The following is a 15,527-nucleotide window of genomic DNA, read 5'->3' as shown; positions in this document are numbered from 1 at the left end:
TCATTTTTAGGTCATTAATATTGCATTCATATTGCATAGTCCACTTCATATCATCAGTCAAGACTGATCAGGAGAATCCATCTGTGCAAGAGAGCAAGGGTTTTTCCATGAGATAAAGGCCCTATGGTTGTTCTAGAGAGCTTACATGACCCAAGGATCATTTTGAAGCAACTTGACCAAGGACTAGAGGCTCAAATTCCACAGTGCATGACCAAGTCATCTGAGGCCCATAAAAGTCAACTGCAAGTCAACTGAGGGCTAGGAGATGGAGAAATGAGTTTCGACACTTCATTCATGTCCCAAAGAAGGTTATTCAACATGTCAAACATCTACCTTGAAGATTTTGAAGCCAGATCAAAAGTTTCCAAAAATGGAAAGTGACCTGTAATTCAAGTTTCCAAAAATGGCAAGTTTCTGGACCAACTTCAACTCAACTTTCCAACATCAAAGAAGCTTCAAATTAAATTTTGTCCAACATGAAAGTTGAATATATTTCTCTCCCATTTCCAAAAAGTCCAAGATCATGAATTTCTAATGAATGGTTAAGGAGTTATGATCAAATCATGGCAAAGTGCGCATGGAACTTCAAATGGCCATATCTTTTGAACCAAAACTCCAAATTTGGTGGTTCTTTTTGCATTGTTCTTCTCATGTCATGAGGTTTCCAAATCAACCATCATATTGCACGAATTTCCAACATATGAGCATTTGCATATCCAAGTCAATTTCGGATGGAAAATTGGAAATGTAAAAATGGTGCATTGTATGGACTTTCTACCATTGCCATTGTGTTTGAAATGTAATTTTGAGTGAATTTGGGCCTTGGTGTGCACTGTTCACGTGTGCATCTCATGCATGAGGTGAAAGTGCAAATTGGTGCATACACCTTGTAATCTCTTAATCTCAATTAAGCATGGCTTAAGTTTGATCTCAGATTAATTAGCAAGGCATATATAAGTTTAATCACAACTGTTTCATTCAGAACACACATTTTCAGATCTAGATTTGAGAATTGATCAAAATTTTCTCTCACAAAGAACTTCCAAATTCTTCACACAAACACTCATTTCCTTGGTGAATTCATGATCATGGAGTGGTTTTGAGTGAGATTGAACGTGCATCTTGTGTTTTTCTGCTCAATTTCGTGCATGCTCAAGCTTGGATGCATCAATGGAGTTTTCAAATTAAGCTAGATCCACACGTGTTTGAGCTTCAATTTCTCCATCAATCATCTCTACAAGCATCCTGGAAGTGATATGGATCGTTACAAGTGTTGGATTGTGCAAAACCATAACCTGCTCTTCAAGAGGTAGGAAATTCGATCTCACTTATTTTCAAATCCATGTGTATGTTTGTGTAGATCTTTGTTTGCTGAGAATTTTGAGCTAAAAATAAATTGAAATGGTGTAGTATTCATTGAGTTATGCGCGTTTGAAGTTTGAGATGCAAAAATGTTCATGTTCGATTCACACTTGTTATGATGAATTAGGACTAGATGTTTGTTGATCTTTGATCTACATTGAAAATGCTTCATGATGATGTGCCTGTTGTTGATTTCTGGAATTTTTCTGGAAAATCTGGAAATGTGTTCATGAAGTTCATCGTGTTCATCTTCTTCCTCATGAAGAAGATGAAGATCATGTGAATAGCGACGGTTCCTGCAGATAGCGTCGGTTTGAACCGTCCAAATCTGGGCGCGCTTATGGTTTGTGTGAAACACGGTCGTTTGGCTTGGCGCGCGCGTTTCATTTGAATTTGGCCAGGGTTCGAATCCCAGCGAGGCCACTATTTCAAATGTTTCATTATTTTAGCCTAGTTCCCTCCTAATTGCCATGCCATGCTCCATTTGTTTTTTTATTTTTTCTCCAACTTGTAAAATCCATATCAAATTGAAAAATGCATCAATTCATCTCCAATTTTTTGCAGAATGTTCCTTGTGATGTCTAGTTTTTTATGATCATGAGTTTGAAAGTTGTGCATGGCTGGAAATTTATTTGCTCTAGGTTGATTGAACACATGTCCATGTATGACCTTGTCTTGTTCTTACTATCATGAAATGCTTGATTTTAATCCAATGGACTTGAAATTTTACATGCTGATTGTAGACACATTGATGGACCTTTGAGGCTTGATATGGTATTTTTATCATGTGCCAATTCTATTTTATGCTTGTGTTTGCATGGTGTGACAATTTGTGTCACACATTTGATTGTCTTGATTGTGCAATTTGATTTCCATGCCAAATAACCTCTAATGCTTCTGACTTTTTGTATGATGGATGTTTCGGATGTGTTGAATGCTCATGAATTTTTCCAGAATTATTTGAATCATTTTTGTTTTGATTGGGAATTTTCATTCATGATGATCAAATGTGTGCCTTGAATTGGTCATTGACTTCTCTTGCCTACCAAATGAATTTGCCTATTGCTTTTGGTTTGGTCCTTTTTAGGACTTGTTCTTGATGGATTAAATATGATTCATTTTGAGTTTGAGCTTCTGTTTTGGATTTTTGATTCACCTTTGACCCTAGGCTTTGACCTAGTGGTTTATTACTTACATTTGAGTTGTGAATTTCAGGTTCAAGTGTGCATCTCCTTGATTGATGTTGCTCCCTCATTTGAGCTTGATCATGTGTTATTATTGACTAACATTGGTTTGTTTTGTAGGCCTTGATGACAATTCACTTGTGTTTATTGCTCATGGTTGTCTGATTGGATTTGTCTGTCTGTCTGATATTGACTGTTGACTGTTGTCTGGATTTTTGTACTGATTGGTTTAGTTGTTTCCACAGGTACCTAAGTTGCTTTAAGATCATCTGAACTTTGATTTGCTTGCTTGTGGTTGACATACCACTGAGGTATAATCCCTTGATCTTCATGTAGTCTGGAAGACCTACTGTTATTGGTAGGCACCTGTCTGAAGCCCTCCTTAAGAGGCAATGCTTGTGTTTGTTTAATTTTGTGCCAAGTAGGTAAATTCCTCTTAAGAGGCAATTGACAGATAAAAGAGATGTGCAATCCATCCCCTGCTATTCAGTTGTGTCATTCACTTTGCTCACACCATGTGTTGATGCATTGTGAATAAGAATTCAAGATCTTGTTGTGTCAGTCATGTGGAGAAGAGTTCCCTCATTCTGAACTCCCACACTTTCTATTTTGATTCAAGCTCTCCCAGGCCAGGGATAAGAGTTGTGAGGTCTTACCCTCACTTCCCATTTCATCTGCTTCACCCTAACTCTCAATGTTAGGGTTAAGAGCTAAAAACACCCCATTCCAGTTGGCTTGTTGCTACAACCCAGCCTTGTGTGAGCCAATTGATTGCATATAGTGTGTGATACTTGTGCTTGTGTTTGATGATGTGCTGTTTAGGCTAGCTTGCTTCCTGTGCAAGGTAGGATAGAGACCTCAACATAGGGATCGCATGCATGACAACTTCTAGGCTCGAGTCGTAGTCTCCCTAGTAGCTTGTTATCTCCATTGTCTCTGGTTAAGTTAGAAGTTCTTTCCCTGTTAAGGGGAACTACGTCGCCCTGATCCTCATACCAGATGAGGTACGTAGGCAGGAGATTGAGCTGATCTCTCCGGGCACTTTCTTTTCTTTTTATGTGTGTTTGTTATCCTTTTCTGGTTGGATTCTTATGTAAATCCAGCGACTGGCATTCGGTTTCCAGTTTCTTTGTTTGGAGTCTGACGTAAGTCGAGCGATTGACAGTTAGTTTCCTGTGTGGGTGTGTGTCTTGTTTGCTTGTTGGAGTCTAATGTAAGTCCAGCGATTGGCAGTCGGTTTCCTGTGTGCGTTTGTTTGTGTGGAGTCTGACATAAGTCCAGCGATTGGCAGTCGGTTTCCTGTGTGTGTTTGTTTGTGTGGAGTCTAACATAAGTCTAGCGATTGGCAGTCGGTTTCCTGTTTGTGTTTTGTTTGGCGTGTGTTAGCCGAGCTACGGGTGCTCTGATTCTTCTCTGGTTAGAGAAGATACGTATGCATAGGATGTGACATCCTAGCGAGCACGTTTCCCCCGTCCCCGAACTACGTCGACTCTGATGTTTGTGTCTGACAAACTACGTAGGCCCAGGATGCGACATCCTGCCGAGTCCTCTTCTTCCGTCTTTCATCTGTGTTTGTTTCCAGCGTGTGTGCAGTGTTTGAGCAGTCTTTAGCAACCTTTCTTCTATTCTCTCTGAGCGTGGATCCCGTCGAGTACGACGGATGCGTAGGGGTGCTAATACCTTCCCTTCGCATAACCGACTCCCGATCCCATCCATCTTTGGTCGCGAGACCATTCCTTTCCAGGTTTACTTCGAGCGTTTCCTTTCCCGCCTTTGTGATAAATAACGCACGGTGGCGGCTCTATTGTTTCTTTTCCCGCCGGTTTTTCGCGTAATGCGACAGCTGGCGACTCTGCTGGGGATCTCGAGAGAAGTTGACCTCTTGCTGGTCCATCTTCCCTAAGCGAGTCAATCCTAGCGCTCTTTAGGATAGTGTTGGTTGCTTTTACTGCTTTATTTATTGCATTTATGATTATGATGTGATTGTTTACGTTTACATTTATGTTTGCATTTATGTTTGCATGCATCATACTTTCATTGTGCTGGTTGTGTGTTTGTCTCTCTGTGGGGTGGGAGTTACAAGAGGTAAAAGGCCCAATACCCAGGCTGTGAGTGAACTTTAGGACACCTAGGAATAGAGTGATTCATGGGAAGCGGGTTGTATTGCGCCACTTAGCGGAACATGATATCACGAGTAGTTCAGACTCTGATGGGGTATTATCGGTGCATACATCGGGTGTGTACAGGATGATATTCTTGAAAGGGTTGTTTATCCTGTGTTTCTCTTGACCTTACCCTGGCCTAGATGACACCCGTGAGTGGGGAGGGAATGAATCATTTTACAGGTACAGTTGGTGACTCTTGATCTGTTGGTGACTCTTGATCTGTTGGTGACTCTTGGTTCCTGTTGGTGACTTGGTTCTGCAGAATGGGTTCCAGATGACTTTGGGTCTCAGATGACTTTGTGGTTCCGAATTCAAGCCGAAGCTTTGATCCTGTGCTCCGAGATACACAGCCAACCAGTCGTGTTTGCATCATTTGCATCATAGCATGTTTATTTTCAAAAAATAATGCAAGAGAAAAAAAAAGAAAAAAAAAGCTAATATCCTCATGCATATCATTTCTCAGGTTCATTCAGGAGTCTGGTCACTGTGAGAGATGGCGACCGTTCCAGAGTTGAAGAGGGAGACTTGCACCTACAGTTTTCACCGTGAGCCATTGACACCTTTGATAGAGTTGAGCAATCTTGTGACCGGCGGTAATCAGAAGGTGTTTGTTGATCAGTATGGGGATTTATTGACACTGTTGAAGATGGTGGTGGATCCAGTACCGTTGCAGACTCTCCTACAGTTCTATGACCCAGAGCTCCGTTGCTTCACCTTTCAGGATTATCAGTTAGCGCCCACTCTTGAAGAGTATTCTATCCTGATGAATGTCCCGATCAGATATCAGGTGCCTTTCTTGGATGTGCCAAAGGAGGTTGATGTCAGGGTTGTTGCCAAGGCTCTTTATTTGAGTATCAAGGAAGTGAGTGACAATTGGAAGTCAAGTGGTGATGTTGTGGGGTTGCCTGTGAAGTACCTGGTGAGGATGGCTAAAGAGGAAGCAAAGAAGGGAAATTGGGAAGCTTTCAACGCTCAGTTGGCCATCTTGATCTATGGAGTTGTGTTGTTCCCGAATATGCCTAATTTTGTGGACTTTACTGCTATCACTATTTTCCTTGGAGGAAATCCAGTTCCTAACTTGTTAGCTGACACTTATTATGCTATACACAGCAGGCATGGTAAGGGTGGAGCTATCAGATGCTGTCTCCCGTTGCTACTCAGATGGTTCTTGTCCTTTCTGCCAACCTGTGGACCTTTTGTGGATACTCAGAGCACTCATAAGTGGACTCAGAGGATTATGTCTCTCACATCCTATGATATCAAGTGGCAAGCTTACAGGTTGAATGTGCGTAGCGTCATCATGAATTGTGGAGAGTTTCATAATGTGCCACTCATAGGGACTAAGGGTTGTATCAATTACAACTCGGTTCTTTCTCTTCGTCAGTTGGGGTTTGTTATGAGTGGAAGACCACTAGATCCTGAGATAGCGGAAAGTGTGTATTTTGAGAAGCGGAGTGACCCAACTAGATTGGAGCAAGTGGGAAGAGCTTGGAAGACTATTGGTGTCAAAGGGGGAGCTGTTTTGGGGAAAAAGTTTGCAGTTGCTATGCCTGATTACATTGATTGGGTCAGGAATAGAGTTGAGACTTTGTTGTTACCCTATGATAGGATGGAGTCATTGCAAGAACAACCACCCTTGATCCTTTCTGAGAGTGTGCCTGCTGAGCACTATAAACAAACCTTGAGGAGATAGAGACATTGTTGAATGAAGAACACCGTGAGTGCAAGGTGATAATTTGAACTTGGCTCATCAACTCAAAAGCATGCAAGGTGAGGATGCTAGCAGATTGAAGAGCAAGAAGAGGTCCTATGAGGAGATAGAGACATTGTTGAATGAAGAACACCGTGAGTGCTTGAGGTTGCAGAAAGCTGAAGCCAATTATCAGAAGAAGATAAGAGACTTGGAAAAGCAGCTCAGAGACAAAGACATCCAATTGAAGAAGGAGGTAGACTTGAGACATGCATCAGAGAGCTAGCTTAGAGGAGAAGTTGTAGAGCTCAGAAGACAATTGAAGGAGAAGCTCACTCCTCTGCCTGAGTGTTCAGAATGTGACCTGTTGATAGACCAGTGCCAGTATCTGAAGACTCTCATTCCTGAAGGGCATCTTTCCTAGCTTGTATTTGATGTTTATGTTGAGAATCACCTCCAGGATTTTTGGATGGGATTCATTGTTGTACTCTGATCATTTGGATCTTGGCTTGAATAGTGTTGTATGACCTTGTTGCTCATGTTTATGGATGAGATTGTTGGTGTTTCACCTTGTGCTCATTATCCTAGGTAGGTTGCTTCTTTGTTGTTCATTATTGCAGGTGGCGATTTCTTGAAAGATGAACTAGGCTCATGAATGCCTGAGGAATGAACATATCATGTGCATCATACGCATCATTAGCATCATACACATATCATTTTGCATAACAGGTGTTCTTGATCAAGACTTCTCACTCTGGTTCCTGTTTTAGGCAGGATTGTTGATCAACGTCCGCACCGCTATGCTACCAGGTTGAATCAACAGAGAAGTATGGATCAGGTGCAAGCTGAGTTGGCTGAGATGAGGGCTAACATGGCCCAATTCATGACCATGATGCAAGGAGTTGTTCAAGGGCAAGAGGAGCTGCGTGCCTTAGCCCAGAGACAGGAAGCCGTGATTCCACCTGCCAGTCGTGCTTCACCAGTGGGTGTTCCTGTGAATGATAATGCTACTGCTGCCACCGTCCCTGTCAATGATTATGCTGTGGGTGATGAATTGAGGGGAATCAGAATTAATGGACAGCCTCTTGCTGCAGAGACTGTTAATGCCAGAATGACCCATGCTCCAGTGCGCCATCCTGCTCCGCTGGTTGATAGGCAGGAAGATATGTTCACCCTGCTCAGTGATGAAGACGATGTGGGAAGAGTTGAAGAGAGGGACAGAAAAGTTGATGCCCTAGCTGAGAAGATTAGAGCCATAGAGTGTCAGAACTCTTTGGGGTTTGACGTGACAAATATGGGATTGGTGGATGGATTGAGAATCCCTTACAAATTCAAGGCGCCATCCTATGACAAATATAACGGCACTTCTTATCCTCGCACCCATGTGCAGGCCTATTACAGAAAAATCTCCGCATACACTGACGATGAGAAGATGTGGATGTACTTTTTCTAGGATAGCTTGTCTGGAGCTTCCTTGGACTGGTACATGGAGCTGAAAAGAGAATCCATTCGAAGTTGGAGGGATTTCGGTGAAGCCTTTTTGAGGCAATACAAGCACAATATGGACATGGCTCCAAGCCGGACTCAGTTACAGAGCTTGTGTCAAAAATCTGGAGAAAGCTTCAAAGAGTACGCCCAGAGATGGCGGGAATTAGTTGCAAGGGTGCAACCTCCTATGCTGGAGAGGGAGTTGACCGATATGTTTATTGGAACTTTGCAAGGAGTATTCATGGACCGGATGGGAAGCTGCCCGTTCGGTAGTTTCTCTGATGTTGTAATTTGTGGAGAGAGAACCGAGAGCCTCATTAAAGCTGGAAAGATTCAGGATGCTGGTTCTTCGTTTTCAAAGAAGCCATTTTCTGGGGCACCTCGCAGGAGAGAGGGGGAAACTAATGTCGTGCACAGTAGAAGAAATGTGAACAGAGGCCAGTATCGTCAGGTTGCTGCTGTAACTATCCCAGCACCTCAACCACGACAATAGCAACAACAAAGAGGACCACCGCCACAACAATAACAACAACAACAACAACAACAACGTCCGTTTCAGCCGAGACAGAGAATGTCGGATCGTCGGTTCGACCCGTTACCGATGACATATGCTGAGTTGCTGCCCGGATTGCTCAGATTGGGGTTTGTTGAATTGCGTACAATGGCTCCGTTGACAAAGATACCTGTTGGGTATGATGCCAACGTTCGATGTGACTTTCACTCCGGTGCACCTGGGCACCATATTGAAAACTGTTGGGCTTTTCATCATAAGGTCTAGGACTTGATTGACGCCAAAACAATCAATTTTGCTCCTGTTCCGAATGTTGTGAACAACCCCATGCCTTAGCATGGTAGGCCCAGGGTGAATAATGTGGAAGGTGAGGAAGCTATGGACCTGGTGGTGGATGTGGATGATGTTCAGACGTCGCTGTTTGTTGTGAAAGAGCGTCTGTTGAATGGGGAAGTGTTCCCGGGTTGTTATAAGGGCTGTTCAGACTGTGAAGATTCGGAGAATGGTTGTATGCAATTGAGGACTGGTATCCAGGGTTTGATTAATGAGGGCTGTTTGCAGTTTGCTAGGGCCTTGAAAGAACGTGGGGTGGTGTCAACTGTCACCATTTATTTCAAACCGTCTGAGGGTTCGGGACGTGGCCAGAGAACTGTCAATGCACCTGCAACCGTTAGTGCTCCTGTTACTATATCTGCTCCAGTAACTGGCAGTGCTCCCACTACTATTGTTGCTTCTGGAAGAAGGTCTGTTGAGAATAGTAGGGTTGTGCCGTGGAAATATGATAATGCTTATCGCAATAACAGAAGGGCAGAAAGTCAGACCAGACCTGTGAGTCAGGTTCCAGTGACCATTGGTTTGCCAGGTAGAGCTCCAGTGACTGTTGGTCCTGTTGTGGATAATGTAGGGGGACCTGGAGGGTTTACAAGGAGCGGTCGTCTATTCGCACCGCAGCCTTTGAGAGACAACAATGCTGAGGCTCTCGCCAAAGCGAAAGGTAAACAAGCCGTGGTTGAGGAAGAACCTGTGCAGAAGGAGGCGCCTGAAGGATCTTTTGATAGAGATGTGGAGAAGTTTATGAAGATTATTAAGAAAAGTGACTACAAGATTGTAGATCAGTTGAATCAAACTCCGTCCAAGATTTCTATACTCTCACTATTATTGTGCTCTGAGGCACACCGTAATGCCTTGCTGAAAATGTTGAATCTGGCTTACGTGCCTCAGGAGATCTCTGTCAACCAGTTGGAGGGTGTTATCGCTAATGTGAGCACAAGGCATGGTTTGGGGTTCACAGACTTGGATCTGACACCTGAAGGTCGCAATCATAACAAAGCTCTGCATATCACCATGGAGTGTAAAGGCGCAGTGCTGTCACATGTGTTGGTAGATATTGGCTCTTCGTTGAATGTGTTGCCCAAGAAGACTTTGAGCAAGATTGATGTTGAAGGGGTTGTCCTCACTCCGAGCGATCTCATTGTTCGTGCTTTTGATGGATCCAAACGGTCTATTTTTGGTGAAGTCACTTTGCCAGTGAAGATTGGCCCGGAGGTATTTGATATTATCTTCTATGTGATGGATATTCAGCCAACATATAGTTGTCTATTGGGGCGTCCCTGGATACATGGGGCTGAAGCAATTTCGTCAACTCTCCATCAGAAGCTGAAGTATGTATGGAACGGTCAAATTGTAAGTGTGTGCGGCGAGGAGGACATTCTGGTGAGTCATTTATCCTCTTTCAAGTATGTGGAGGTGGATGGCGAGATCCATGAAACTCTGTGCCAGGCGTTTGAGACCGTTGCTCTTAAAAAGGTGGCTTTTGCTGAGCAGAAGAAGCCAAGTGCCTCAATTGCATCCTACAAACAGGCTATGGAGGTTGTCAACTCGGGCAATGCAGAAGGCTGGGGCAAGATGGTGGATTTGCCCGTCAAAGAAGACAAGTTCGGTATTGGTTATCAACCTCTGCAGGCAGAGCAGGGTGAGCAGAAAGGGTCGAGTACCTTCACCAACACTAGGCTGATGAATCATGGAGACGTCTTTGCAGCCAGTAGTGAAGACGGGGACAGTGACTATGATATGGACAACTGGGTTCGACCGTGTGCTCCAGGGGAGTCGATCAACAACTGGACAACCAAAGAAGTGGTCCAAGTTACTCTTCAAACAAAGTAATTTTCCTTTGTTATTCATTTTGCACAAAGCTCTACGTTCTGCCCAAGGCGTAGTGGTTCATTGTAGGGCCTCATCATGTTTTTCAATGATATCATTAATAAAGGACGTTTTGCAAACAATTTTGTGATCCATGTCTTTCTGTTTTATTTTTCATTTTTCAAAACAATAAAAATGGCAATGTTTTTGTTTTGGTGACTTTCTTGAACTCTTTTTCTAAAATAAAGCATTAAACATGCAGAATCGATCTTACGGACTCCACTATAAACAGTTCTGTTATGGCTCAGTATGATTTCAATAATCCCATCTACCAAGCTGAAGAGGAGAGTGAGGAAGATTGTGAACTCCCTAAAGAACTGGTCAGATTATTGAAGCAGGAGGAAAGGATCATCCAACCTCATCAGGAGGAGTTGGAAATCATTAATCTTGGTACTGAGGACGCCAGAAGAGAGATCAAGATCGGGGCTGCTTTGAAGGAAGACGTCAAGAGAGGGCTGATTGAGATGCTAAGAGAATATGTGGAGATATTCGCCTGGTCATATCAAGATATGCCTGGGTTGGATACAGATATTGTGGTGCATAGACTACCTCTCAGAGAAGATTGTCCTTCAGTCAAGCAGAAGCTGCGCAGAACTAGTCCTGATATGGCGGTCAAGATCAAGGAAGAGGTTCAGAAGCAGTGGGATGCGGGTTTTCTGGCAATGACCAACTATCCCCCGTGGGTGGCCAACATCGTTCCCGTGCCGAAGAAGGATGGCAAAGTCAGGATGTGTGTCGATTATCGGGATTTAAACAGAGCCAGTTTGAAAGATGACTTCCCATTACCTCACATTGATGTATTGGTTGATAACACTGCTCAATCCTCGGTTTTCTCTTTCATGGACGGTTTCTCTGGTTATAATCAGATCAAGATGGCGCCAGAAGACATGGAAAAGACGACATTCATTACACCTTGGGGCACGTTCTGCTATAAGGTGATGCCATTTGGGATGAAGAATGTTGGTGCTACCTATCAGAGGGCTATGACGATTCTCTTTCATGACATGATGCACAAAGAGATTGAAGTGTATGTGGATGATATGATTGCGAAGTCGCAGACAGAAGAGGAGCACCTGATAAATCTGCAGAAGTTGTTTGAAAGGCTGAGAAAGTTCAAATTGAGGCTGAATCTGAACAAGTGTACGTTTGGGGTGAGATCCGGGAAGCTGTTGGGCTTCATTGTCAGTGAGAAAGGGATTGAGGTTGATCCAGCAAAAGTAAAAGCTATTCAAGAGATGCCTGAACCGAAAACTGAAAAGCAGGTTTGTGGGTTTTTAGGGAGATTGAACTACATTGCACGGTTTGTATCTCACCTAACTGCCACGTGTGAACCGATATTCAAATTGCTAAGAAAGAATCAAGCAATCAGGTGGAATGATGAATGTCAGAAAGCTTTTGATAAGATAAAAGAGTATTTACAGAAACCTCCAATCCTTATACCTCCAGTTCCTGGGAGACCTCTGATAATGTACCTGTCAGTGACTGAGAACTCGATGGGGTGTGTATTGGGACAACATGACGAGTCTGGTCGAAAAGAGCATGCCATATACTACCTTATCAAAAAGTTTACCGACTGTGAAATAAGATATTCGCAGCTCGAGAAAACTTGCTGTGCTTTGGCCTGGGCTGCTCGCCGACTGAGGCAGTATATGTTGAACCATACTACCTTGTTGATTTCTAAGATGGATCCAGTGAAATACATCTTTGAGAAGGCGGCTCTCACCGGACGTGTGGCTCGTTGGCAGATGATTCTAACGGAGTATGATATCTAGTACACGTTGCAGAAGGCCATCAAAGGTAGTATTCTGTCAGACTACCTTGCCGAGCAACCGATTGATGATTATCAGCCGATGATGTGTGAATTCCCTGATGAAGACATCATGTATCTGAAGATGAAAGATTGTGAAGAGCCTCTTGTCGAGGAAGGACCGGATCCTGATGACAAGTGGACACTAATGTTTGATGGGGCTGTGAATGTGAATGGCAACGGTGTTGGGGCAGTGCTTATCAATCCTAAAGGGGCTCATATACCTTTTTCTGCCAGACTGACTTTTGATGTAACCAACAACGAGGCTGAGTATGAAGCTTGTATCATGGGGATAGAAGAAGCCATCGATCTAAGGATCAAAACTCTTGACATTTATGGAGATTCCGCTCTAGTGATTAACCAGGTCAATGGAGATTGGAATACTCATCAGCCGCATTTGATTCCTTACAGAGATTACACCAAAAGGATCCTGACTTTCTTCAAAAAAGTGAAGTTGTATCATGTCCCCCGAGACGAGAATCAGATGGCTGATGCCTTGACTACTTTGTCTTCTATGATCAAGGTTCATTGGTGGAATCATGTGCCACATGTTGCGGTGAATCGACTCGAGAGGCTTGCGTATGTGTTTGCAGCCGAGTCTGTTGTGGATGAGAAGCCGTGGTAGTATGACATCAAGAATTTCCTCAAGAGCCAGGAATATCCTGAAGGTGCGTCGAAGAATGACAAGAAAACCCTGAGAAGGCTAGCTGGAAGCTTTTATTTGAATCAAGATTATGTGTTGTACAAGAGGAACTTTGACATGGTTCTGCTCAGATGCGTGGATAGACACGAAGCAGACATGTTGATGCAAGAAGTGCATGAAGGATCGTTCGGTACCCATGCTGGTGGTCATGCAATGTTCAAGAAGTTGTTGAGAGCCGGTTATTATTGGATGACTATGAAATCCGATTGTTTCAAATACACTCGGAAATGCCATAAATGTCAGATCTATGCAGATAAGGTGCATGTACCACCAAGCCCTCTGAATGTCATGAATTCGCCTTGGCCATTCGCGATGTGGGGCATTGATATGATTGGGAAGATTGAGCCTACTGCTTCCAATGGACATCGCTTCATCCTGGTTGCGATTGATTACTTCACCAAATGGGTGGAAGCAGCTTCTTATGCCAACGTTACCAAGCAAGTGGTTGCCCGATTTATCAAGAAGGAAATCATCTGTCGTTATGGGGTTCCTGAGAGAATCATTACTGTTAATGGTTCGAATCTCAATAACAAGATGATGAAGGAGCTTTGTAAAGATTTCAAGATTGAACATCATAATTCTTCTCCTTATAGATCAAAGATGAATGGTGTTGTAGAGGCGACAAACAAGAATATCAAGAAGATTGTGCAGAAGATGGTCGTGACATACAAGGATTGGCATGAGATGCTGCCTTTTGCTTTGCATGGGTACCATACCTCAGTATGTACGTCGACCGGGGCAATCCCTTACTCCCTTGTGTATGGTATGGAAGCGGTTCTACCTGTTGAAGTGGAGATTCCTTCTCTGAGAGTCCTGCTGGATGTCAAGCTTGACGAAGCTGAGTGGATTCGAACAAGGTTTAATGAGTTGAGCCTTATCGAAGAGAGGCGGTTAGCAGCTGTGTGCCATGGGCAGTTGTATCAGAGAAGGATTAAGAAGGACTTTGATCAGAAGGTGCATCCTCGGAGCTATCAGACTGGTGACTTAGTTTTGAAGAGGATCCTTCCTCCCGGTACAGATAACAGGGAAAATTGACTCCTAATTACGAAGGTCCATATGTTGTTAAGAAGGTTTTCTCCGGTGGAGCCTTGATGCTTACAACTATGGATGGTGAAGATTTTTCGTCCCCTGTTAACTCAAATGTAGTCAAAAAATACTTCGCATAAATTGACCCGCTGAACAAAAGAGTCCAGGCAAAAAAGGGCATCTCGGCGAACCAAAAAAAAAGAGAGAAAGGTTCGGGCAAAAGTTAGGGATAAAGAATGAAAAGAATATGTACACCCGGTAAGTCGAAAACCCGCAAGGGCGGCTTAGGCAAAAATGGGTATCCCGGTGGATTGAAAACCCGCAAGGGCGATCCAGGCAAAAGAGGGATTAAAGCGAAGACTACAGGCTGAGTTATCTGTACTTCATCGCGTTTCAGTGTCTACCATCTCGAAGGATAGGATCGGTTCAATCGTTCTTCTCAGAAAGCAAGGAATTTGGGGAGAAATTGATGATCTGTGAGTCATAACAGAATTGGGAAATAGTGGATGCCGTGTTCACATTGCCATTAGGATAGTTTGTTTTCCTTTTGTGTGCAATTACCTCTTCCTATGAATTGCTTCCTTGATGTATTCGCCTTTTCAGGCCCATTTTCAATCAATAAAGGTCGTTATTCAGTTAAATTGCTCTCTTGTTTTTGTTTTACTGTTTTTTTTTGCAAAAACGTCCGAATTTTTGAAAAACATTGCATATAAAAACATGAAGGCTAGACAATAACGTGCGGAAAGATAAAACATTTGAAAATCATTTTGAATGTTGAGTACACTTGAGTGTATCTTGTCCATGCAATCCCCTGGGGCATGTATGTCTTGTTGTTTGCAGGTTATCACCTTTGGTTCCTGGCTAGAGCAGACAAGCCACGGTTTGTTCAGTGATGCTTCAACATTGTCCGGTGGTGTGAGAAGTTCAAGACTTGTCTCCCCAGCATAATCAAGATCAGGGATTCCTCAGCAGGGTTAAGGATGTTTCTCCAGCAAGCTCAGAAGTTGCTGTTTCCCCAAGCAAGTTTGAAAGCTGTTAGAACTGTTCTTCCCCAGCAGTTGGGTAGCAGGTTCAAAGGCTATTCTATCCCCGGCTAGTCTGAAGGCTGTTGATCCCCACTGAATCTGAAGGTTGTCGTATCCCCAACGGAGTTATCTGTGAGTAGTTTGTTCCTCAGCAGTCGGGTATGAAGTACTGCAATCCTCAGCATGGTCGTGAATGCATTTCCCCAGCAGGGTTGTGATTGTCTTCCCCAGCAATTTTGAAGTGGGTGGTCTTCCCAGCGGAGGTTCGTGTTGATGGTTTTCCCCAGTGAGTCCCCGAGTGGATCAGGTTCGGTGAAAATTCTTCCCCAGTAGAGTTTATCCTGCTCATGGGTTGGCAGTTATCCCC

The sequence above is a fragment of the Lathyrus oleraceus genome, chromosome 7 (assembly GCF_024323335.1).
Source record: "Lathyrus oleraceus cultivar Zhongwan6 chromosome 7, CAAS_Psat_ZW6_1.0, whole genome shotgun sequence".
Lineage (NCBI taxonomy): Eukaryota > Viridiplantae > Streptophyta > Magnoliopsida > Fabales > Fabaceae > Lathyrus > Lathyrus oleraceus.
This window is presented reverse-complemented; position numbering follows the sequence as displayed.